Here is a 26,945-nt window from a genome sequence, read left to right on the forward strand (position 1 = left end):
GCATCTCCAACCAATCAAAGGAGCATAAAATCTAAACTGAGGATTAACAAACCTCTGCAACATAGGACAGCACTGCTACCGTGTTTCCCCGAAAATAAGACAGTGTCTTATATTAATTTTTGCTCCCAAAGATGCACTAGGTCTTATTTTCAAGGGATGTCTTATTTTCGGTGAAACACGGTACAAGCCATACCCAAATGCACCACACTAGAGAACCAAACGATTACACATACAAAGAAAAAAAATCCCAACGATAGAGGAAGAACGAGAAAAAGAATGTGTTGCTTTGTGTTATAGACGTCCGGCTCTCACAAGGACACAAAAAAACAAACAACCTCCCCTAATAAACCACAACACAGTACCATATCGCCATCACTACCTCCACACTAATGGGAACTGGGCTGGGTGGCTAGTTGCCAAATAGTGAGCTTCTGGTGGGAGAGAGTGGGCACCCATCGGGGCCAAACAAAAACTTTGCTAGGTCTTACTTTCGAGGGAGGCCTTATATTTAGCAATTCAGCAAAACCTCTACTAGGTCTTATTTTCAGGGGATGTCTTATTTTCGGGGAAACAGGGTACCAATCCACTGGGCCAACCCTCCGGGTATTTTCTGATTTGAAGGTTAACTATTTTCCATTCCACCTTTGCTCACCTTTCCAAGAATAATACCCTATGTCGGGGGGGGGGGAGGGGCATTTTTTAAGTTTACTTTTTCTTTGATACTGCTGCATATTAGCACTAAGAATTAGCAGCTATTCACCCACCAAGCTATGTTTGGTGGCAGCATTTAGCGGAAAGATTTTTTTTTCTCCTCATGTTTTTCCTATGTAAATTTCTTCATTTGATCTTGAACTCTCAGGGGTCCTTTTACTAAGATGCGCTGAAAAACGGGCTGCGCTATTGTAGGCATTTGTTTTGGGTGTGCGCAGATCCATTTTTCAGCGCGCGCCTGTAAAAAAGGCCTTTTTAAAAATTTTTGCTGAAAATGGATGTGCGGCAAAATAAAAATTGGCACGCGTCCATTTTGGGTCTGAGACCTTACCGCCAGCCATTGACTTAGCAGTAAGGTCTCTCACATTAGTCATGCGGTAATCACCTATGTGCATCATCGGAGTTACTGCCCAATTTTTGCTGTGTGCCAGAAAATAAAATATATTTTCTGGTGCGCGTAGCGGACACACGTCAAAATTGAAATTACCACATGGGTCACGTGATAGCAAGGCGGTAACTCTACATTGACACAGAGGCTTGCGTAGGTGCCTATGCGGCTTAGTAAAATGGCCCCTCAATTTTCCTCACTATCTCCAAGAAGAAAGCCAGCACCCTCAAAGAGCGCCCAAAGTGGTTTCAGAAGATATGCTTTATTGATCATATTCAGTGCTGCAAGTGTCTGGATGCAGATTACAATGTCTCTTTATGTGAATTCTGCCCCATAATATTGCCTAGAGCTGTATGGGCCAGGCAGAAGCAGCTTTGCAGCTATTTGTTCAGAATGAGTGAGTTCATCTTGAAGTTGACCTCAAAGCCAAGGGAAAAGACCCAGAGAACCAGTCAAGACTGAGTTGACAGCCATGTCTCAAGAAACACCATCACACGATCTGATCATGGCGCAAACACAGGACATATTCTTCTTAACAAATTTACCACCTTCATTTTTATTGGACCAAAAGTAAATCCAAGCTGCGACCCTTCCTATGAGTGGAATCGTTTATATAGATGCTTAAATATAAGACATCCAAAGCTGATTGAAAAACCTGCTACAACCGGACAATGTATTTCCTCAAAATGCACATTCAAATCTCCCACAGATAAAATGTTCAGTTCTTTCAGCAAAAAAATCTGGTAAAATATCCATTAAAGTTCAATTTTTAACACATACAATACCCAAGAGGTTATAAACCACTGTCATGTTGAGTAGTCCCTCATGTCCAAAAAAAAAGTATGTATGTGACACCAAGAAGGCCCATAACCTGAACTCTAACAAGGCCAGTGCTTGGCAGACTTCTATGGTCTATGCCCTAAAAATGGCAAGGATAAATCAAGAACAGGTATACATACCATATTTAATAAGTTTATCTTGTTGGGCAGACTGGATGGATAATACAGGTCTTTATCTGCCGTTATCTACTATGTTACGTCTCATATAGTAGATGATGGCAGATAAAGACCTGTACGGTCTGCCCAACGAGATAATCTCATTAGTTAAGATATGATGTGATACTTCATATGTATACCTGATCTTGATTTGTCCTTGCCATATTCAGGGCATAGACCATAGGAGTCTGCCTGGCATGGTCCTCATTCTAAAAAGTCCACCAACTTGTGTTTTGAAGACAATTCAGCATCCAGAGGGTGCTCAGGTGCCAATACAGGAAGATATGGCTGGTAGACCCAGGCCTCATCCAGCGTATGAGGGAGCACCTTAGGGCCTGATGTAAGTCTCACTGACATTGCACCCCTATAACAGCTCTGTCCCAGATCAAGACCTGCGTATACAGCTACCCTGATTACAGTGTGTCCCCAACCCCCATATCCACTAGCCCTACCCTACACCACAGATATATCAGACAAAGGAGTGTTCAAGGAGGAGAGTACACTGACCACAGAGGGCTGTGAGAGCACAAGCTGACACCCAAATGAATGGTCTTGCATGGGCTAGACCCTACATTGATTATATATAGGTAAGGTACAAAGTTAGGTATGCTGCCCTGTGAAACATCTCTCAACGCCCAAGCTGGGGGCCCTTCAAACTTCTGCATGATAGGGGCACACAAACCCCTCCTTAGGGAAACTACCACATATGCATAACCCTCCCCTCCCTGCTCACCCCAAGAGCATGCCCATGAGCCAAAAGAACATAGAACATAAGAGTAGCCATACTGGGTCAGACCAATGGTCCATCTAGACCAGTATCCTGTTTTCCAAACAGTGTCCAAGCCAGGTCACAAGTACCAGGCAGAAATCCACATTGTGGCAATATTCCATACTACAAATCCCAGGGAAAGCAGTTGCTTCCCCATGTCTGTCTCAATAGCAGTATATGGACTTTTCCTCCAGGAATTTGTCCAAACCTTTTTTAAGCCCAGATACGCTAACCACTGTTACCACATCCTCCAGCAAGAAGTTCCAGAGCTTAACTATTCGTTAAGTGAAAAAATAGTTTCTCCTATTTGTTTTGAAAGTATTTCCATGTAACTTCCTCAAGTGTCCCCTAGTATTTGTACATTTGGAACGAGTAAAAAGTCGATTTACTTCTACTCGTTCTATACCACTCAGAAATTTGTAGACCTCAGTCATATGCCCACTCCAGAACCTGTCACAGGTGTAAGGTATATGGAAGCTGCTACCAGGTTCCACACTGGGGTGGGGGTGGGGGAAGCACACATGACTGCAGTCTCCCTTTCCACTCTCTTCTCCCAGATCATGGCTGTAGGGCATCTGTAAGTGAGGCCTTTCCTGACAAGAAACCTTGGCCCCAAAGGTGGTGAGGAGATGCCAAGGAATCTGTCTAAGAACCATGTGCCCGAAACCTCTGTTCACAGGACAAATCCCTCCTCTCAGTACCCTTCTCCACCACCGCCAACTCCAGGTTCCGCTCATTCTGCCTCGCCTCACCCTATGCTTGGAACAACCTTCCTGAGCCCATACGCCAAGCCCCTTCCCTGCCCATCTTCATCTTTGCTTAAAACCCACCTCTTCAATGCTGCGTTCGGCACCTAACTCTTACCGTTCAGTAAATCCAGATGGCCCCAATTTGACTGCCCTTATCGGACTGACCGTTCACTTGTCTTTTAGATTGTAAGCTCTTTGAGCAGGGACTGTCCCTCTATGTTAAATTGTAGAGCGCTGCGTAACCCTAGTAGCGCTTTAGAAATGTTAAGTAGTAGTAGTAGTAGTAGTAGTAGTATGTGCATGTTAAAACATTTTCGGCTCCTTTTACAAAGCCATGCTATTGATTCTGGCATGTCAAATGCGATGAAACCCATTCAGTTCTTATGGGCGTTGTTGCATTTGTCACACTGGACTTGCTAGCGCAGCTTTGTAAAAGGATTCCTTTAAATACATAATAACTGACAATGCACATTAATTTGAGATTAATGTGCACTAATTATTTAGCACAAAATATTTTTTTAGGGTGCACTTATGAGTTGAATGTATGCTAACAGATGCAGATCCCTTTTGAAAAATGTTCTCCTCATCCATCTCCATTCCTAAAATGCACCGAAATTTCTTTCAAAAGATTTTTTTTCCACATCGGCACAAGATTGCAAAAATAGAGTCATTAGCTGATGCTGCAGGAAAACAAGACCCAGTCTTTGCTCTAAAAGCATTAGGGCAACAAAATGTACTTTCCGCATTTTGAAAGCAGTTTTTCACCCATATTCTCTCTGGTGAGCTGAGCAAATCATATTTACAAAGGTTCAGATTTAAATCTGAATCAGGTTAGAGCTGACTCAGAAAAAGTTGGATCTGAGTCCTTCTGATGCACGCTGAGCACATGTAATATCCGTGTTGCTCCCACGTTACTCGTAAATTAGTTATGATTGTACTGCTACAATGAACCTAGAATTAATTCATGTTCACAGGGTGCCTTCAATAAACCATTGCTAATGGCTCCTAACTTAACCATGTCTTTTCTTCTTGTTTGTTTCCATCTGCTCTTTATTCTCCATTTTTTGACTCAGATGGGCTGGGGTGTGGTGGGGGGGAACTTGTGCATAACAAATCTTCTCTGATCTCTTTGGGAAGTGGGCCCATGTCATTCTTCCAAATCATCATTGTATAACATGTTTTTATATCAGTTTGACAAAGGAGCTATTTGATCAGGGGGTATGGTGTGTGATTGTAAGAAATTCAGCTAGTCGGTGGCTGCCATTGTCCCCCAGAGCGGCTCTCTGACCCCATTCTATTCAAAGAAAAATCCCCCTTGGAGTGGCCTCTATTCATTGAGTAATGCCTGTCCACATTCTCGCTCCAGGAGCATGCTCAATTCAGTGGTATGTCACAGATACTGCCGATCAACCACCCTTTAACCCTTTAATCAGCATTGTATTTCCAACACAACAGCTGTTATCACAGTGATGAGCCCAGGGGGTGGGGTGCTGTAGATGTATTCTTTCATGGCCATTTCTATTTTTCTTCCTAACAACACAGAGCAGTTTAGCCTTGCTTTAGACAGCCTGTTTTGAAAATGCCTATCCATTTTTAGTATATCGTTGCCTGCCTAGATCTTTCTCTGTCTAAACGTTCTCCATGGATCAAATTGTTTAAATCATTTACAACAGTCCAGCCAGATACAACACTTGAATATACAATCTAGAAAATGAACAGAACCAAACGTAACTATTCCTAGGTTACAGTGTATAGTTTAGGTGAATATAGTTATGACCTAAAGTGGTTTATGGGGTTTTTTTTTTCTTGTCATATGTAAAAAAAATTTCAACAAAGGAGATGGGGGAAAGATTGAATATTTGTGTTACTCTACCATTGACAGTACTCTGTGTGCTTGGAGCCAGGACAGAAGAATTCAGCATTCCTTTCTGTGATGCTTCTTCAGGGGGTGACCCTTTAAAGCTGGTTGCACATGCACCAGGACTACTACTACTACTACTACTTAACATTTCTAGAGCGCTACTAGGGTTACGCAGCGCTGTACAAAATAAAATAAACAAAGAAGGACGGTCCCTGCTCAAATGAGCTTACAATCTAAAGAACGAAATGTCAAGTTGGGCAGTCTAGATTTCCTGGGTAGAGGTGTAGAGGTTAGGTGCCGAAGGCGACATTGAAGAGGTGGGCTTTAAGCAGAGATTTGAAGATGGGGAGGGAGGGGGCCTGACGTATGGGCTCGGGGAGTTTGTTCCATACGTGGGGTGAGGCGAGGCAGAAAGGGCGGAGCCTGGACTAACACCTATACTGCATATACTGTAGCAGGACTTTATTACCATTCCTACCCTAGCTGAGATTATATTCGTGCACCTTTCTGACTTCACATGCAACTTTCATTAAATAGTCCCCTTATTTTCTAATTCCTGTTACTCCACCTCATCTATCTATTGGGTCCTTTTACTAAGGTGCGCTGAAAAATGGCCTGCAGTAGTGTAGACGCGTGTTTTGGGCGTGCAGAATTATTTTTCAGCGCACCTACAAAAAAATGCCTTTTTAAAATTTTTGCCGAAAATGGATGTGCGGCAAAATAAAAATTGCCATGCGTTCATTTTGGATCTAAGACCTTGCTGCAAGCCATTGACCTAGTGGTAAGGTCTAACGTGGTAACTGGGCGGTAATGGTCTATGCTTGTCACTTGATGCACGTAGCTGCCATGCATCAGAAATGGGCGTGCGTAGCAGACACGCGCCAAAATTGAAATTACCGCAAGGGTCACGTGGTAACTGGGCAAAAACTCCAATTTGGCACACGTTGCGCATATGTAGACGCCTACGCGGCTTAGTAAAACGGCCCCTATCCAGCTTATAATCGAAAGAGAAAAACGCCTATATTGTGACCCAAATCGGGAGATGGGCGTCTTTCTCCCGTGGGCGCCCAAATCGGTATAATCGAAAGCCGATTTTGGGTGTTTCCAACTACAATCTGTCACGGAAACGGGTAAAGTTGATGGGGGCGTGTTGGAGGCATGGTGAAGGTGGAACTGGGGCGTGGTTATCGGCCGAGGAGAGATGGGCGTCTTTAGCTGATAATCGAAAAAAAAAGGCGTTTTTACCGCGATTTGGGTCACTTTTTTGGACCCTTTTTTTTTCACGAACAGGTCCCAAAAAAGTGCCCCAACTGACCAGATGACCACTGGAGGGAATCGGGGACGACCTCCCCGGATTCCCCCAGTGGTCACTAACCCCCTCCCACCAAAAAAACCCCATTTTACAAACTTTTTTTCCCAGCCTGTATGCCAGCCTCAAATGCCGTACCCACCTCCATGACAGCAGAATGTGTTCTATCCTGTGACAGCCTTTCCCTGGTTCTGATGTGGCTCTCGGGTGAGTGTGACACCTTTTCTGTTATGCACACTGCAGAGTCACATCAGCAATGCATTGTGGTGGGTGTAGGGTATTGGGCTCCGTGATTCCACTAGCTTGTGCCACATGCTCATGATGTTGGTAGTTGGTAGGCTCTACTCCTATGGTGCTTTTCCCCCTGCTTACTGGGTCAGAGTGTGCCCTGTTTTGTTTCCGGTAGTCCATGAGGTAGTGGCCATTTTTGTAAGACACTTTTAGATCCCTTTCACGTGTTAGCCACGTTACAGAACTTAGTTCTTCCCTTGAATGTGGCTAAAAGAGGGCATTGTACACCATTCTGCCAGCTCTGACCTACTGCTCATCTCAGTACCAGGGAGACTCGTTGCCAGTGGGGCACAACCTCTGATCTGCAGTTAACTGTGAGTAAGCGTGCTTATTCCAATAAAGGACGTTTTCGGAGAGATTAGTCTTCAGGTGTCATCTGGTGTGCCAATGTTATATAGCAGCAACCAGTCCTAGAGGCCTGCGTGTATGCAGGTCCCTGGAGCACTTTTAGTGGGTACCGCAGTGCACTTCAGCCAGGCGGACCCAGGCCCATCCCCCCCTACCTGTAGCACTTGTGCTGGTAAATGGGAGGCCTACAAAACCCACTGTACCCACATGTAGGTGCCCCCTTCACCCCTAAGAGCTATGGTAGTGTTGTACATTTGTGGGTAGTGGGGTTTGGGGGAGGGGGGTTGGGGGCTCAGCACCCCTGGTAAGGGAGCTATGCATGTGGGAGCGTTGTCTGAAGTTCACCGCACTGACCTCTAGGGTGCCCAGTTGGTGTCCTGGCATGTCAGGGGGGCGAGTGTACTACGAATCGTGGCCCCTCCCATGAGCAAATGGCTCAGATTAGGACGTTTTTGAGCTGGGTGTTTTTAGTTTCCATTATCGCTAAAAAAAAAACAAACTCCCAGCTGAAAACCTTTTTTTTTTTTTTCAAAAATACGGTTCGGCCCGCCCCTTCACGGACCCATTCTCGGAGATAAACGGCCATGGAGATAGGCGTTTGCGTTCGATTATGCCCCTCTGTGCCTACTTTTCCAGGGTCAATTTAGAAAGCTCTGTTTTGAGGACTGGAGTTTGCAAGCTGTCATTGATACATCAGCACTTGCAAGCTGAAGAAGCTTTCTTAAGAGAAACAGATGCTCTGTCGGGAGTGAGAGATAAGTACTTTTGCTTCAAATATTTTGATGCACTTATGGGTGCAATATGGTCAGAAAATCTTTTTGAGAAAATTCTTGAAAAATTATAGGTTGAAGAATTATAGCTTTTAGCAACTGAGTTTCATGATTATGAGAATAAAGTTATTCATCATGGGAGTTTTTTTTAGACCTTTGAAAGAAAAGCCGACCCACGTAAGAATTTCTTCATTTGTGGGGTCTTCTGAAGTCTCTGAGGTCTTCTTTTTCTCCCTATATGACTAAATAGTTTTCAACTTTAGCACTTGGGTGCTTTTTGTAGTATAAGGCACAGAGCCACATATGTTGCTTTTATTAAATAAGTGCAAAATACACACTTATGCACCTGCTCTGCCGAGGCACCTTGTTGTAATATTACCCTCAATGGGTAACTTTACAACAGGGCGTGAAGGTACCTATTTTTTTGCTTATTTTGTAAAGACACATAGGTCAGCATGAGTGACAGACAGGCATGGAGTCCTTATAGTCTGAGGCAGAGTGTAGTGCAAGTCAAAAAGAAAAATGAACCAGCAGTCAAAATAGCACAGTATGTTCTTGTCACAGACCCAGTTTCAAAGATGGGCAACGACCACAATGACAATTATTTCCTCATACTACTACTACTACTACTACTTGACATTTCTATAGCGCTACTAGGGTTACGCAGCGCTGTACAATTTAACATAGAAGGACAGTTCCTGCTCAAGGAGCTTACAATCTAAAGGACAAATGTACAGTCAGTCAAATAGGGGCAGTCTAGATTTCCTGAAAGGTATAAAGGTTAGGTGCCGAAAGCAACATTGAAGAGGTGGGCTTTGAGCAAGGATTTGAAGATGGGTAGGGAAGGGGCTTGGCGTAAGGGCTCAGGAAGTTGATTCCAAGCATAGGGTGAGGCGAGGCAGAATAAGCGGAGCCTGGAGTTGGCGGTGGTGGAGAAGGGTACTGAGAGGAGGGATTTGTCCTGTGAGCGGAGGTTATGGGCGGGAACGTAAGGGGAAATGAGGGTAGAGAGGTAATGAGGGGCTGCAGACTGAGTGCATTTGTAGGTAAGAAGGAGAAGCTTGAACTGTATGCGGTATCTGATTGGAAGCCAGTGAAGTGACCTGAGGAGAAGGGTGGTATGAGTATATCGGTTCATCTCTTAACAGTTCTATCTTGTCAGGCTTCCTCAGCACAGTTCAAGTTACTCACACATAAATCCAGGCCTGGTTCCAGCTGGGACACTCAGGGCTCTTCACAGGTAAATAAAGGCACTCTTTTACATTTGCCATCTTTTGTTTCTTCTCATGCTATCCCTGGGCATCTACTTCTTAACCCAAACCTCAGAGCTGGGGCCACTCCTTGCTTCCCTGGGACTCCCCCACAGGAACTGCAGTCCAACCAACTATTTGGGAGTATTCCTTCACTCGGGGGCCTCCCTCTAGGAGACCTCTGCACAGTGGCGTACCAAGGGGGGCGGTGGGGGCGGTCCGCCCCGGGTGCATGCCGTAAGAGGGGTGGTGCCACGCATCTGTCGGCAATGATCGTTCCCTCCTCCCTCTGCCCCAGAACAGGTTACTTCTTGTTCCGGTGCAGAGGGAGCAGGGACGAGCGGCCGACAGGCGCGCGGCACCCCCCCCAGCAGGTAAAAGTGCACCCGGGGGGGTGTCCTTTCGCCGGGGGGAGATGTCCATCCTTTCGCCGGGGGTGGGGGGGTTGCGCTGCACCCAGGGGGGGGAGCATCGGCGATCCACCCCAGGTGTCAGCCACCCTAGGAACGCCACTGCCTCTGCATTCAGGGTCTCTCTCCTGGAGACCTCTTCCCTCAGGGCCTCCCTGATCTATTCTACCCCAGGGCATTTAACCATCTCCCTGCCAAAGCCCTGCCTCTCTGACTCAGCAGGAAACAGGAAATGAGGGCGGAACCACAGCTGAGAGAAGGGAAGGCTGAAGCGCCAAGCCTGCACACTTTTCACTGCTGCTGCTGCCGTAACCCCGATGAGATAAGATGACTTTTAAAATTCGGAGGGAGGGGGCCCGGAACTCGAAGGGAGGGAGGGAGGGAGGAAGGGAGGGGGGCCCTGGAATTCGGTGGGAGGGAGGGGGGCCGGCCCTGGAACTCGGAGGGCCGGGGGCCGGCCCTGGAACTCGGAGGGAGGGAGGGAGGCCTGGAACAGGGAGGATGGGATGGGGGGCCTGGAACTCGGAGGGAGGGGAGGGGGCCTGGAACTGGGAGGGACTGGTACTGGGAGGTAGGGAGGGAGCGGGGGGCCTGGAACTGGGAGGGAGAGAGGGAGGGACTGGAACTCAGAGGGAGGGGGCCTGGAACTCGGAGGGAGGAGGGGCCTGGATCTTGGAGGGAGTGAGGGAGGGACTGGAACTAAGGAAGGGGCTCAGAGGGATGAGAGGCCTGGAACTCAGAGGGAGGAGGAGAGGGAGGGAGAGGGGAGGAGAGGGATATAGACAGGGCTAGGGGGATGGGGACAGGGGGATGATAGGGAGTGGGAGGGGGGACAGGGGAGAGGGGAGGAGAGGGAGGGGGAATGCACCACCTGTAAAAAAAAAAAATTCAGCACCCCCAATCATTTTGAAAAGTTGGCTCCTATGTACCACATCATCACTGGTCTATTGTTTACTGAAAATTTTCTGAAAGCGTATCCAATATTTTATTAACTAGAAATTGCTGCTCTTCTTAGTCACTAACTTTAAAAAGTAAGATACTTTCATTTAGCTCAGTGGCTCCCAAACCTGGTCCTGGAGGCACCCCAGCCCAGTAAGGTTTTCAGGATACCCACAATGAATATTCAGGAGAGAAATTTGCATGCACTGCCTCAACTGCACGTAAATCTACCTCAACAATGTTCATTGTGGATATACTGAAAACATGATGGGCTGGGGTACTTCCAGGACCAGGTTTGAGAGCCACTGACTTATTTATTTATTTATTTATTCATGACATTTATACCCCACATTAGCCCGAAATAGACTCAGGTTCAATGTGGCTTACTTAGTTTATTCTGGTCCGAACTTTCATAATCCAGGTTAGTAAGGGGACTCTTAGCCAACATGAATCATGTTTCACACGAGGCATCCTCAGACTGTCCCCTTTTAAAATAGTTGCCGCAAGAGATGGTTAGAGAGACAGTGACAATTTTAAAAGAGGACAGTCCTTGAGGAAGCCTCAGGTGAAACATGATTCATGTCGGCTAAGAGCCCTTAACGACATGGATTATGAAGTTTTGGACCGGAATGGCCAAGTGACAGTATCTTACTTTTTAAAGTTAATGAATAAGAACAGCAGTAATTTGAAGTTAATAAAATATTGGATAAACTCTTAGAAATATTTCAGTAAACAATAGACCAGTGATGATGTGATGCACAAAGCTTAAGCAGCAAAGAGGTTGTGAGCTGCTGGAGTGGTAACGCTGAGGTCTGGTGACCTATAGAGTGAATTTGAACCAAGAATTATTTTGTAAAACATGATCATCTGAGTCTGATAACAAAGATTGTGTTTGTTTACTTGGATGAAAAATGTGAGGTTTCTCTATTTTATAAAATATGCATGCAAATTGCAACTCCACCCATGTTGTGCTGCAACTCTGCCCCAGCACATGCCTACACTGTATGTGCATGCAAGTATGTGCAGTCCTGCCACTGCACAACCATTTATGTGTGCGGTAATTAAATAGGAGGCATTATACATACAAATAAAACATATTCTTATATTTATTTATTTATTGCATTTGTATCCCACATTTTCCCACACATTTGCAGGCTCAATGTGGCTTACATTGCTCCGTTGTGGGGTCACCATGACAGAATGGCATATACAGTTATAATTTCATAAGAATATGGGAATCATGGTATATAAAAGTATCATGTATAAAGATATCAATATCAGAACAACAGGTAAACACGGCAATGTACTAATGTCCAAATGATGAATCGTTATGGTATATTCTATTAAAGAAGTTGGTCTTCAAGGATTTCCGAAAGTTGAATTGGTCGTGCATTTTTTTCAAAGCATTCCATAGCTGCGTACCTATGTAGGAGAAGCTGGATGCATGTGTCAGTTTATATTTTAGTCCTTTGCAGCTGGGGAAGTGGAGATTCAAGAGTATACGAGATGATGTTTTAGAGTTCCTGGGTGGTAGATCTATGAGATTTGACATATAGACCGGAGCATCTCAATGAATAATCTTGTGAATCAGGGTACAGATCTTGAACGTGATGCGTTCTTTGATTGGGAGCCAATGTAGTTTTTCTCTGAGGAGTGTGGCACTTTCACATCTTGTTTTGCCAACTATGAGTCTGGCTGCAGTATTTTGGGCTGTCTGGAGTTTTTTGATGATTTGGTCTTTACAACCAGCGTACAGAGCGTTGCAATAGTCTAAGTGACTTAGCACCATTGACTGTACCAGGCTACGAAATATGTCTCTTGGGAAGAAAGGTTTAACTCTCTTAAGTTTCCACATTGAATAGAACATTTTCTTTGTGGTGTTCTTCACGTGGCTTTCCAATGTAAGATTTCGATCAATGGTAACTCCAAGAAATTTCAGGCTATCCGAGACGGCAAGGGTAATGTTGGGTGTGGTTATATTCCGCAAATGCCACAAGGTTCAATGTGGATCACACTTAATTTTACCAATTATAATAGGGAACTACAAAAACATAAAACCTAGAGTAATATTTTGGTTGTTTCTCTGCTCCTCTCAGAATTGGACTATTGTAACATTATTTTCGCAGGCTTACCACACATCACTTTGAAAAAGCTGCAAACACTTCAAAATATAGCTCTTTAATTTGTCTGTCATGCCAGGAAGTATGATTCAGTCACCCCTCTTCTCATAAATCATCATTGGCTGCCCTTCCATTTCTGTATTCAATATAAAATTCTTCTGGCTTTCAAAGCTTTTCATCTTGATCAGCCAGCTTACCTGACTTCCCTTACCATACCATATTCTCCTTCATGGTTGCTTCGCTCCATTAATGGTGGTTCCTGGTCCCATCCCAGACTGGTGAGGCATGAATGTACAACAGAGTGCATTTTATTTTTGGGCACCTGCTGCTTGGAATTCTCTCCCCTTGGACATTCACTCTGAACTGTCCCTCCCCAGATTCAAAACTGCCATAAAAACTTGGCTGTTGAAGCAGGCTTTTGGTGCAGTAGTCCATTCTAGATAAAACAAATGATGGGGTAAATGATCTTTCTGCCAAAGTACAGCCATAATTATAATTGGAGCCCCAAAAAATGGTGGCAGAGTCACTGCTGCAATTTGATCAGCCAGACAGAGGTGAAGATAGATGGGTGCAAAGGGAGCAGCCGCTCCACCAAACAGATTTTGAGTGAAATGACGCCTATGGTATTGGAAAAAGACATAGTTGCTTGAGGGGACATTTTTAAAAACATATTTTATAATGTTTGGAACTCTTACAGAAATTTGGGTACACTGGCCTAGTGCTAGTCTCATTCGGGCGCGCGCTGAACGTGCGTAGAGCCTACCGCAGCTTAGTAAAAGGGCCTCCTTATCAAGGGATATTTTTTTGTCCAGAGGAGGCTCATGGATACTTTTCACTTTGAAGCATCCAGTCTTCTCTGAAACAGGTTTTTAAAGGTGAGGAAAAGATAATTGCAAGTGAAAAAATAACTAGATGATAAAAATGGGTTGCTTGAAGCAAGCTATACTATATTATAGAAACCTGAAGTGGAAGAAATGGTTTGTGCTTCTTAGGATCAGTCACACTTCCTTCATTAAGAGCCCAATTTACTAAGACCCATGTTTACTAATGCATAACGTGCAGTAACTAGTGTTATCTGTCATAAAGCCCATTGAATAAAATGGGTTCTGCAGCATGATAATGTGCTAAGTATTAGTAAATAGGGGCCAAGCTTTTTACTCATAGAAGCAAATTCAGATTCTCTCTCTTTCTTTCTCTGCCTAAGAAATACATACATTCACTTTATCTCTGATGCTCTATCAATAATGCTTAATGAGTGTCGTTTAAAGTTAGCAGGTATTGATTAAACGACTCTTTGCTTTTCTCATGGCCAAATGCATATAGCATTCTCAAGAGCTGGAATTGGAAACAAATGTGTACGAGTTTGCCCCTAGTTCTAAAACAAACAAATAAAATACCCCTATTGGATACCCCAATGATTTGCAATGAAAATATGATTTAAAATATATTTTACAAAGATTATTTGACTTTGACAATTTTCTAATATGTCACTCATTAGATGCTGGATGTGACTGAGCAACACTGAATAATACTAATATTTTACTAATATTTGCTAATTGTCTTCTCTTAAAAAAAAAGCGATGATGTACGTTTATTCTAAAAATATAACACATCACATTAAATCCTATCCCATTTCCTTATTGCCCTCCCACTCCAACTCACACCCTCAATCTTGCCTTAAATCTGCAACTACTCGTGGGCGGACATTTTGAAAGAACTTTGTCTTGAGTTGTTTCCTAAAAAATAAATTCTTCTGCCAATCTTTCTGGAAGTTCATTCCACAACTTAGATGCCACAGTAGAAAATACCCTGTCCCACGTACATTCCAGTTGGGTTTCTCCTATACCTGGTAATTCCAACTCTTCCTTTTGAACTGACTGTAGAGCCCATGTGGGCACATTAATTGCATTCTCTTACAAAAAGGAAGTCCCATTTGATTCCAGGCCTTAATCATCGTCATTATTGGCCAAAACTTGATTCTTGCTTCTCTCAGCAGCCAGTGCAGTGTTCTCATCAGCAGTGTGATGATATGCCCTCTAAGTCCTATGACTCCAAAAATTTGGCGCTGCTGTATGTTGGAGAACATATAGCTGATGGGTCTGCTTCTGGACCAAATCACTATAAATCATGTTGCAGTAGTCCATTCTAGATAAAACAAATGATGGGGCAAATGATCTTTCTGCCAAAGTACAGCCATAATTATAATCGGAGCCCAAACAATGGTGGCTGAGTCACAGCTGCAATTTGATCGGCCAGCCAGAGGCATAGCTAGATGGGTGCAAAGGGAGCAGCCGCTCCACCAAACAGATTTTGAGTGAAATGACGCCTATGCAAATTGGGCACTGCCCCCCCCCCCCCACGACATCAAAAACTGGCTATGCTTCTGCAGCCAACATCAGCTCTGAAGTGATGCAGAGTCCTAAATTCCTCCCTTACTGAGCCCAAAGGAGTGCTAAATTATTCATATCAACTCAATGAGCTTCTTAGGAGGCAGAATTCCCTATCTTTCCAGGTACAAATATCTTTATTCAATTTTGCCTATTACAACCAAACAAAACAACAACAATCACACTGACAGAGTGAAGTGACCTTAACAAAAGAAATAGTCAACATATAGTTGTCCAGTAAATCCTATTTACTCTTATTTCCAGCATGTCCAAGCCTCAAGTCTTCCACCTCCTGTTCATATCTGTGGTAAAGGCATATCATATTTCACCACTGGATCTCCATGAGAGAATTCCCTGTCTTTAGATTTACCTTCGGATTTATCTTCTGGACATATGTCCCCATAGGACACACAATTTGTATGTTATCAGTATGCAAATAATACTTACTACTACTATTAAACATTTCTATAGCGCTACTAGACTTACACAGCGCTGTACAAATCAACATGAAAAGACAGTCCCTGCTCAACAGAGCTTACAATCTAAATTGGACAGACGAACAGACAGCTAGGGGTGGGGAAACTGCAGTGGTAGGGGTGATAAGTGAGGGTGTTGAGTAAGAGAGTCATGGTTAGGAGTCGAAAGCAGTAGCAAAGAGGTGGGCTTTAAGCCTAGACTTGAAGACAGCCAGAGACTTAATTGAAAATTCCTAAATAATAGTATACAACAAGTGTATATAGATATTAAACAAATATTTTTCTTTCCTCCTGCAGGCAACCATGGTGTAGTGCAACTGTGTGTGCTTTGGAAAGGCCTCTTGGCTTAAGCATTAAGTTATGGTAGGCTTCTTTCTTTTTCTTTATTTTCTTTCCTGTTTTTCAGGAGAAGTGAGTTTTCCCCTTCCCAAGGGAAGATAGCCCTGCCTTCTGGGTTTGTCTCCAACAGGAGAAAACCCAGTCTGTTGTATTTTTCCTACCATCTGTTTTTCTGGAAAGGATCCAGGAGATAGCAGCCAGTGCTTCCCTTATTTTTATGCAGAAGTTGGTGTTTATCAGCTGTTTATAGTGTCCCCAAAGCACTAAATTTGATAAAGATGAAGGAGTAAGTATCCATTAAGAGATTGGAGTAGTAAGGTAATATGTAGATTCAATGGAGTCAGAAGTTTGGGAAGTCAAGTACAAATAGTATCCTTCAGGACCTAAGAATCCCTAAACCCCATTCCCAAGGGACTTTGTTGGCAAAGGGGCAAGAATTAGCTAGAAGTGTAAATTGGATATTTGTAACTTTGCTATCAGATGGATTCTTCACCTTAGACAAACATATATAAATGTAATAAATAAATGTAAACTACTTTGCTTGTACCACACAGAAAGATGGTATATCAAATCCATGACCTCTTTATATATATTTTGTCAGTTCATTAGTACTTAGCAAAAAAACCTTTCATTTTGTTCGAACACCATACTCTGTGTGCTGAATGGACAAGCAGCTTAGTGGTAAGAGGAACAGGCTGAGAACCAGGAAATTCAGGGTTCAAATGCCACTGATGCTGCTTGTGACCTTGGGGAAGTCACTTCATCTTCCATGAACTTATCCTCTCCCACGAATGCTCTTTGCATTTATGTGCTAAAGGCAGTTGTGTGTATATATTCTACAATACTGCTGAGTGCACAGTTCGCACTTACGCGTATATTCTGGTATTCTATAAACATAAGCGCACAATAGGGGTTGGATTCAGTAAATGCTGCTCAAAATTTGACACCAAAAATGGCACTAAGAGCGATTCTATAAAGGGCATGTACCCTTTATAGAATCACACTTATAAGGGCCTTATTCTATAAAGGTTATGCTCCTAAATTTACACTCTTAAAATTTATGCTCCTAAATTACGAGCATAATATATTTTGGAGCATAGATGATGCTCATAATTTAGGTATAATCAATCCCAAAAATAACCTCTGGTAAATCAAAACTAAAGTCAGTAAAGAACCAGAATATAGTAAGGAAGGAACAAAAATGAGAAAAAGAATGATCCAGATAGATCAAATAAACTATGTGAACAAAATGTTTTATGTGGTGGTGGAGAGATCTCAGAGTTTATGCTCATAATTTAGGAGCATAAATTTAGGAGCATAAATTTTAGGAGTGTAAATTTAGGAACATAAAGTTAAAGAGTGTAAATTTAGGAGCATACTCCCGGATTCTATATAGCGTGCCTAGAGATCCGCACAGAAATCTAAGTGTATTCTATAACAACGTGTGTAACTTAATTGGCTTAACAAGCCAATCAGTGTTGTTAACAGCACTTAACAAGCAATAATGAAATAATTTATGGCATAACTCACTAACTATATTCTGTAATGAACTGTGCAGTTCAAAAGGGGCATGGCCTTGGGTGTGGAATGGGTGGGTAATAGACATTTCGTGGGCATTCCCAAATTTACGTGCGCTGTTATAGAATATGGCCAGTTAGCATAAATCTACGCACAGGGTTTTACACCACGTTTTCATTGGTGTAAATGGATATGCATAGTTTTATGTGCTGGGGTATCAACTAAGTGTATTCTATATACCGCACCTAAATCTTATAGAATACGCTTAGGTGAAAATGATTTCTGTGCATATTTTCCAGGCTCCATATATAGAATCTCCCCCATAACCTTTAAAGAATAAGGCCCTTAGCGCTGATTCCCATACCTAACTTTAGGTGCCAGACTTACATCTACTGAAACCAGGTGTGATTGTGGGGGGCTAAGGAGAGCTCTGGAATGAGGGGGCATATGACAAAGTTAAGGGGGAATAGGCTTAGGAGTAACCTAAGGAAGTATTATTTCACAGAAAGGGTGGTGGAGGCGTGGAATGGCCTCCCGGTGGAGGTGGTGGAGTCTAGGACTGTTCCCGAATTTAAAAAGGCATGGGATAAGCATGTGGGATCGCTTAGGAACAGGAAGAATTAGGGGTTACAGAGGATGGGCAGACTGGATGGGTCATATGACCTTTATCTGCCGTCATGTTTCTATGTTTCTGTTTCTAAGGCCATATTCTATAATTCCACATGCAACCTTTTGGAATGCCCCTGACATAACCATGGCCACACCCACTTATAGAATAGTGCACAGCGAGATGTGCACGTAAATTTTAATATGAGTGATGATTAGCTGCAGTAATTGGCTGTTAGCACTCAATTACTGATGTTAATTGGCTCATTACTCAATTAATTTGCACACTCGTCTTGGGCACACAATTCTGTGCACCATTTATAGAATCTGGGGGTTGTTGTCTAACTGTAGCTACCCTATTATAGAATGAGGGGGTCAGTGCAACTTTTAATTGTGTATGTTATTTTGTGAAGTCGCTTAGAGTCGTGATAGGATATAAATATTGTAAATAAATAAATAGTCTTAGTTTCAGGAAAAGTGTTGAAATGTCTACTATCTAGATTCTCAAAGTTAAAAACACAGTCCATGCATTCTGTCAATGTTACTTAACATTTGTTTTGAAAGTGTGTAGAGCTTGTTGAGTCAAGCAGACTGACATGAAATCAATCCACAAGGAAGATATTTCTGATTGATGCTTTTGGTGATGAAACCTGTATCTTTAAAAGTCATAGAGAAGGTATTTAAAAGAGTTACCATCAACCAATCAGGCCTAAGAGCACTTTATACCTTTAACTCTTGCAGTGACTTTTTAACCTCAAAACTTGAAGGGAGCTTTAAGTTCTTAACAGTTGTGTCAAACTGATTCAGTCAATACAGAAAAAGAAATCAACATAAAGAAAAGGCAAATATTTCTATCAAACTGAAACAAGTTGTGAACTACCTTAAAATCCTTCTGTGCATGCTATAAAGGCCCCAAAGACAAAAGTGATATGCTCAGGCTGGATTTAGGCCTAGGCAACACAAGCAACTACTTTAGGGAACCAAACTTTGAAGACACAAATTACCCGGGCTAAAAAAGTGCCTGATTCTCCTTGCTTTAGGTAAGACAAAAAGTGGAGACAACCAAGGGGATAAGGATGTCACTTGAGGTTAATAATTTATCGATAACATGGTACAATCAGCAATTATGAACATGTAAGCCAGTGAAATCTTTCTATTCAATACTGTTCTGAAAGATGCAGCACAGCCTTTGTTCGATCAACCAAAGAGGAGCTTAGTGTTGGTAAAAACATATTGAGCTTATTCCCATAGGGGCCCTTCTACTAAGCTGCACCAAAAAGTGGCCTGCTGCAGTGCGACCGCGTCTTTTGGGCGTGCGCTGGGCCAGTTTTTATTTCATCCTAGAAAAGGCCCCTTTTTTAAGGGACCAGAAATGGACGTGCAGCAAAATAAAAACGTGTCACATCCATTTTTGGCCTGAGACCTTACTGCCACACATTGACTTAGCGGTAAGGTGTCATACGCTACCCAGGCGGTAGGCATGCAGCACTCGCCCACTGCCATTTACCGCCGGGTAAGCACCATTCAGCAGAAAATAGAAAATATTTTCTACCGTGTGTTTTCTGTGCGCCAAATTCAGAATTACTGCCTGGGGCATGCAGTAGCCAGGTGGTAATGCCAATTTGGCACATGCTGGATGCACATAGACCCTTACGTGCCTTTGTAAAAGGGCCCCATAGAGAATTAAGGACCCCTGATGTAGGCACTTGCTGAAACTCAACTGTGTTGGGTCATTAATAAATTATTAACCATCATTCTCCCCTTGGCCATCTCCACTTTTTGCCTTCTCTGCTTTCTGCAGAGTGTTTTTGTTCTTCTCCTGTTTTTCTCTTTGCTTTAGAACCATGGTCTGCAGAACTAGTGCAAGGTTACAGGATGCCCTAGGCAAACCTTCAGCTACATCTCCCTTCGCTCCCCCCACCCCATCCACACATTGTTCAATACAATTTCAGATCTCTACTCTGTCCCCGCCCCTCAAGGTGTGTGTGTGTGGTTATGTGTTTATGTGTGTATAACACAAACATAATGAGGGTAAGTTCCATCAATCATTTACCCATGTAAATGGGCTATTTGAAAATTTCCCACCCTTTATGCAGGTAAAATTATACATTGATGGTCCTTTGTGTGGATCTATCATTTTGCTACGACTGTAGCTGCTGTTTCCTGCCACCCAGAAGCTACTGCCCTGGGCAATCATCTATTTTATTTAATTAATTCATTTATTTATTTATTTATTAGGATTTATTTACCGCCTTTTTGAAGGAATTCACTCAAGGCGGTGTACAGTAAGAATAGATCAAACATGAGCAATAGGCAATTACAGCAGTAAAAATATTCAAATAACAATACAAAGTATGGCATTGTATACTACTTACAATGTCAGCACAACACATAATAGAACATTTTAATAGACAGTAGGGTATAAGCAAAGATGGAAAATATAGATAGGTAAGAGAGTAAGAGGAGTTAGAAAGTAAGGTAACTAATTTAAAGAAAGTTGCGCATGAGGTCAGAAAGATGGTTAACATACAAGGTAAGAGAGTAAGAGGGGTTAGAAAATAAGGCTTATTTAAAGAAAGGTGCACGTGAGGTCAGAGAGATGGTTAAATATACGTGTCACTCCCTGTGTGTGTGAGTGAGACTAGCAAGTTAGTTACTTCTTCTGTTAAAGGCCTGGTTGAAATCTCCCATGATCACCAGCCTAGGGTAATTCCGGGTCACTTGAGTAATCAGGTCTAGGAGTTCTTGCACAGATAATGTGTTGTTACAGGGTGCTCGATATACCATGAGCAGCCAGATTGGTTTCTCCAAGCTGGATTAAAAGAGATTCTGATTCATTTAGCTTGGGGATGGATATTCTGCGCAGTTAAATTGTATCCCTCCACCTCATCTTCCTGGTCTTGGTCGATGTTGGATGTTGAAACCTGTTGGACATAGTTCAGCCAATGGTAAACCTCCACTTTCATCTAGCTAGGTTTCACTTATTCCTAGGATGTCAAGATGGTGTTCACGTATGACATCATTGGATCACTGAAGATTTCTTTGCAGCTGACCTGGCATTCACTAGTCCTACAGTTCCCAATGGTGGTCTGGGGGTGCTGTATTGAATAATGGTTGGGCCAGATAAATATCCTCTCTAATGAAGCAGAAAATCTCAGTCTCACACTCGTAATGAAAATACAACCTCTGATAAGGTGTCAATCTAGTTGAATTTTGATCTTCACATCATGTTACTAAGGGAGAAAAAAGATCTCAGAAACTACAAAACAAAAATATCTTCATATAACTTTTATCTCTAAAGCGGTTCAACTTTCTTTCATTGTTCTTGAAGACTCCCAAGTATTTTTCATGATGTGATGCCAAAAGTGAATTATATAGTTATAACATTTAGGGCCCTGTTTACTACGGTACGCTAGCGTTTTTAGTGCATGCTAATGCTAGAGACACTCACATTTTCCTATGGGTGTCTCTAGCATTAGCGCTTGCTAATTTTTAGCGCACGCTAAAAATACTAGCGTACCTATAGCGCAGCTTAGTAAACAGGACCCTTATTTTCTCATTTTTGTGGTTTCTCTAGAATGCGTGGTTGTCTTTTCTTTCCTGTCAACCAATGTAGTTTTCTTCCACATGTTCTATGTTATTACTTTTTATTGTAAACTACTGGCTAGAAACGGCAGTGTAGCAAATCTTAATAATAAATAAACAAATAATAAGAAGTAGTCTTTTTGTAACTTTTTGTGATCTATGCCAATCAATTTCAGATGTGTAAAAATCACCAAAGAATGAGCTGTGAGATGGCTAACCCAGGGGCGTAGCCAGACAGCAGATTTTGGGTGGGCCTAGGCAAGAAGTGGGTGGGCACCAAGTGTTCTCCATCCCACCAAAAAAATATCTCAGCTGGTGGAAAAATGCTTCTCTCCACCTTGGCAGTCTGCAGCAGGCAGGCGCTGAAAACTGAGAATGTGCAAGTGCCGGTACCGTGGAGAGTAGCGTTTTCATTACCATCAAGGGGAAGTCTTCAGCTGGCAGAGATTGGGATCCCCACCAGCTACTGCTAAATGTGTATTACTGTTGGGTGGGCCTAAGCCCTATGTGGGTGGGCCCTGGCCCATCCCAGCCCACCTGTGGCTACGCCACTGGGCTAACCACCTTTCTTATTTCAAACCCAATGAAGGCCACCGTTTCTCCATGCTTTCTGGCTTCTTCTGGTGTTTATATAATGTACTTCAAATGTTCAGGCAAGCAACTACTTCTCTTGTTTAGGAAGGCTGCTCTCAGCAATGCTCATAGAGCTCTTTCTGTACTTCAAGATAAATAACCAGCAGTAGTCTCTTTTGAAAGACACTCTTTCCTCCCCCCCTCCCCCTTTAATAACATGATGTGAAGATTAAAATTCAACTATATTGACCTTATTGGAGGTTGGAGAAATATCTTCTACTTTCTGATCCTGCAAAAGGGTGCCAACATCTTAAATTCAGCCCTAGATATGCTCTTTCCTAATTCAATGTCTTTCATTAGACTCTCTGATGCTCAAGTGATACAAGAGTCGGAGTCATTTATGGATGTTGAACATTTAGAATTCCTTTCTGATGGGTCAATGCTTAAAACATAAAACTGGTGCTAGAGGCAATTAGTGCCGAACTAGCCCTGGCATTAGTGAGTGCAGAATGCTCAGAGGGCTCTTTCTACGACTGGGGCCATATCTACTACTAGGGATCAAGTTGCCAAATAATGAAGCACTAGGGGGATTTCAGTGCCATTTTGAACCATGCACCAAAAAGGCAAGAGTGACTGGGGATCACTTCTGCTCACCTGCTAACCATCAGGGAGATACCTTAAAGGTGCCAAAGGGGATTGGGGAGGTTAGGGGAACTTGATGAAAAGGAGCTTTTGGGAAGTGAGGAGATTGTGATCAGAAGTTTTGAGAGGGATGTGGGAGATTATTTGATTCCCCAGCTGCAAAGGTCTAAAATATAACTTAATATATGCTTCCAGTTTCTCCTATATAAGCACGCAAATATGGAATGAATTACCAAAATCCATAAAAACAACACATGACATAAATAATTTCCGAAAATTACTGAAAATCAACCTATTCAACAAGACATATCACAAAGATCCATCCTAAACACCAGTAAGAAATTTCCACCGGAAGTACACAAAAAGTAACCTTTAATTTTCTGATTGCTTAAACTAACCTATTCACGATTGAAGTTTATTATTTCTGATTGTTCAAACTGATTTATCACGATTGAAGTTTAATCTTATACCTTTTACTTCTCAGCATGAAAATGAACTTTCTTCACCTAAATATTTAATCCACTCTGTCACCTCCATCTTAGCTATGTATTTTCTCTTTTCCGGAATTGGTGATCACCATTATGGAACAATGTAAGCCACATTGAGCCTGCAAATAGGTGGGAAAATGTGGGATATAAATGCTACAAATAAATAAATACATAAATAAATACATAAAATAACTGGCCCCTTTAAGAGGCTCCCTGATAGCACCAGGCTGCACTGCAATGACCCAACACTTCTAGGAAGGAAAGATAATACCATGCTTTGCATCTTATTCTTATTACTACTTAACTTGCATTGTGCTGAAAACATATGTAGCAAGGACAAGTAATGCATAATTTTGCCATTAACAGAAGTTATTTGGGGGAAAACCCCTATGTTATTCCCTAAATTCACATTATTAATTACCCTTTTCTCTGAATTACTGCCTGCTCATGTACATTTTTCCTACATATAGGATGGCAGTTTTCAGAGAACCAATTTACCTGGTACATCGCTGTTTCTCTGGGTAAATGGCTTTTGAAAATTATCCTCCCTGAGGTTAACTTTTGATTCATTTGATTAATGAAGAAAGAACTTAGTGTTTGGTGGAATATACTTTAAAGCAACACTTGAGAGTAGAGAGCATTCCTAAGGGAATTCGGGGTTTGGAAAGTCCCTTTTATTCTCCATTGAGTACCAGGACTTGAAGTGACAGAAGAACCTTGTGAAGTGCTCCAAACAGTCCCTGCATTTGGTGGTTGAATACAATTGAACTCAGCTTGCTGCTGTTCGAGATTAGATTAAAATCCTTCAGGACAATACAAATAAGTCAATTTTCAGAGTAACGCTTTACCCGTAGAAAAACTGTTTTCTAAAATTCCCCCACCTGATCAATAGGTAAAGTTATGTACATATATAAGTGTGTGGTTTTACCCACTGTTTGAGGAGACAGAGGCCAAAGACAGGGAGGGGACTGGGATTGCCTTTACAGACACATGTTTGCAAATTCTAAAGGATGTGCAGATTTTAAGTCAGAAAATGTTATGTGCAATACATAGGTGTAAATGTGTGCACAGACTTCCTGGGGTAGTTTTCAAAGCAAAAGTGCATGCATACTTTCACTTTGAAAATCCAGCAGAGTGCAAATAGTGAAAAGCAAATTACCCCCTAAACTGGCAAGGGATAAAACTGTTTGGAACTCGACCAGAAGCTGAAAAAGTCTCTGACTGTATAAAAAAAACAGCTGGTGGCTCTTAATGAGAAAAAGATTTATCAGGATAGAGATGATTAATTTGACACAGTAGTATGGTAAGAAGGGCGGGGGAGGGGGAGCCGCTCCAGGTGCCGTCTTAGCAGGTGTGCCGGTGACTTTGGCTGACACACTGCTGCTTCTGGCCCTGCTCCCTGAGCCCTCCAGAACAGAAAATCATTCATCATTATAAGTACCAGTTTTAATGACACTGTCGGATGCAGGATGCGCATCCGGCCTCTCAGGGACCTGCAGTCATCAGAAGGCATTGCGGGACCTCCCAGCCTTGTGCATGCTGATGACACTGCAGCTTCCCACCCCCCTAAGACACATACTTCCTGTTTCTGTGAAAGGTGGGACTCTGCAGAGTCATTAGTGCACGACTGGGAGGTCCTGTTGCCTTCTGATAATGGAAAAAGATGACGGCAGAAGCAGAAGACTGTGGTCCACTGCGTATAGGAGTCCAAACAAAGGAGTAGTGTGACCAGCAAGGCACCTCCAATAACAACAGGAAGACGGAGATACAGTGGGAAAAGCTTTATTTTTATAATGCCTGACACGGCATCGTGTTTCGACCAAGTACCTGCCTCAGGGTAGGGTTACCATATGTCTGGATTTACCGGGCAACCGGGCGGGTTTTGCCAATCTGCCCATTTGTCCGGATTTCTGGACAAACGGGCAGATTGCTAGCCTCCCCTCCCCTTAGTTACTACTGCCCTGGTGGTCTAGTAGTGACCTCTTCCACCTTCGAGGCAGGAAAGAGCCCCCTCTTTCCTGGCCGGAGCGCTGCCCTGCATGCATCCTTCCTGTTGGTGATCTCAGCGCCGATTCAAAATGGCTCGGTGGCCATTTTGAATCGGCGCCGAGATCACCAACAGGAAGGATGCATGCAGGGCAGCGCTCCGGCCAGGAAAGAGGGGGCTCTTTCCTGCCCCGAAGAGGTCACTTGACCACCAGGGCAGTAGTAAGGTGAGGGGAGGGGGGTGATGGGGTGTGTGATGGTGGAGGGGGGGGGGGAAATGTGACAGGGGCCGGAGTGAGGGCGTGGAAGGGGGCGGGGTGTGAAAGGGGGCGGGGTGGGATGTGTGGTGGGGGTGGGGCATGCGTCCTCCTTTTTGGGGGACAAAATGTGGAAACCCTACCTCAGGGGCCTTGATATAGATATATAAACTTGGTAGTTTGCAGCACTTGTTGGCTTGTAAAAGACATTCAGTGCAGAACAGAGGTAGGTGAAAAGTGCTGAAGTACGTGATTGCTGAGAAACATGATGCCTTCTGATGATGCCCATAGTAGATGACGGCAGAAAAAGACCTGCACGGTCCATCCAGTCTGCCCAACAAGATAAACTCACTTGTGCTACTTTTTGTGTATACCTTACCTTGATTTGTACCTGTCCTTTTTAGGGCACAGACCTTATAAGTCTGCCCAGCACTATCCCTGCCTCCCAACCACCATTCCCGCCTCCCACCACCGGTTCTGGCACAGACCATATAAGTCTGCCCAGCACTATCCCTGCCTCCCAACCACCATTCCCGCCTCCCACCACCGGCTCTGGCACAGACCGTATAAGTCTGCCCAGCACCATCTCCGCCTCCCAACCACCAGCCTCGCCTCCCACCACCGGTTCTGGCACAGACCATATAAGTCTGCCCAGCACTATCCCTGCCTCCCAACCACCATTCCCGCCTCCCACCACCGGCTCTGGCACAGACCGTATAAGTCTGCCCAGCACCATCTCCGCCTCCCGCCACCGGCTCTGCCACCCAATCTCGGCTAAGCTCCTTAGGATCCATTCCTTCTGAACAGGATTCCTTTATGTTTATCCCACGCATGTTTGAATTCCGTTACCATTTTCGTTTCCACCACCTCCACCATAGCCGCTGCATCTGTGATCTGGTGGCAGCAGCAGGTAAGAGACTGGTGAGGCTGTCTGCAGCAGTAGCATAGTAAGGGGGGGCAGGGGTGGACCGCCCTTCCTGGGCACTATCTTCCCTTACTATGCCACTGATTTGACAGGAATGAATTGTATGTAGGTTGACAGCAAGAAACCTAAATATGGAGGTACTAAAATGTGGGCCAATCAAGAGTAGAATAATGCAGATTTTGACTTAACCAATTACAGGAAATCAGCCCTTGCATCTGAGAATCCAGTCCAAAATGACATTAGAAAAGAGACA

This window comes from Microcaecilia unicolor, chromosome 5, assembly GCF_901765095.1.
Source record: "Microcaecilia unicolor chromosome 5, aMicUni1.1, whole genome shotgun sequence".
NCBI classification, from domain to species: Eukaryota; Metazoa; Chordata; class Amphibia; order Gymnophiona; family Siphonopidae; genus Microcaecilia; species Microcaecilia unicolor.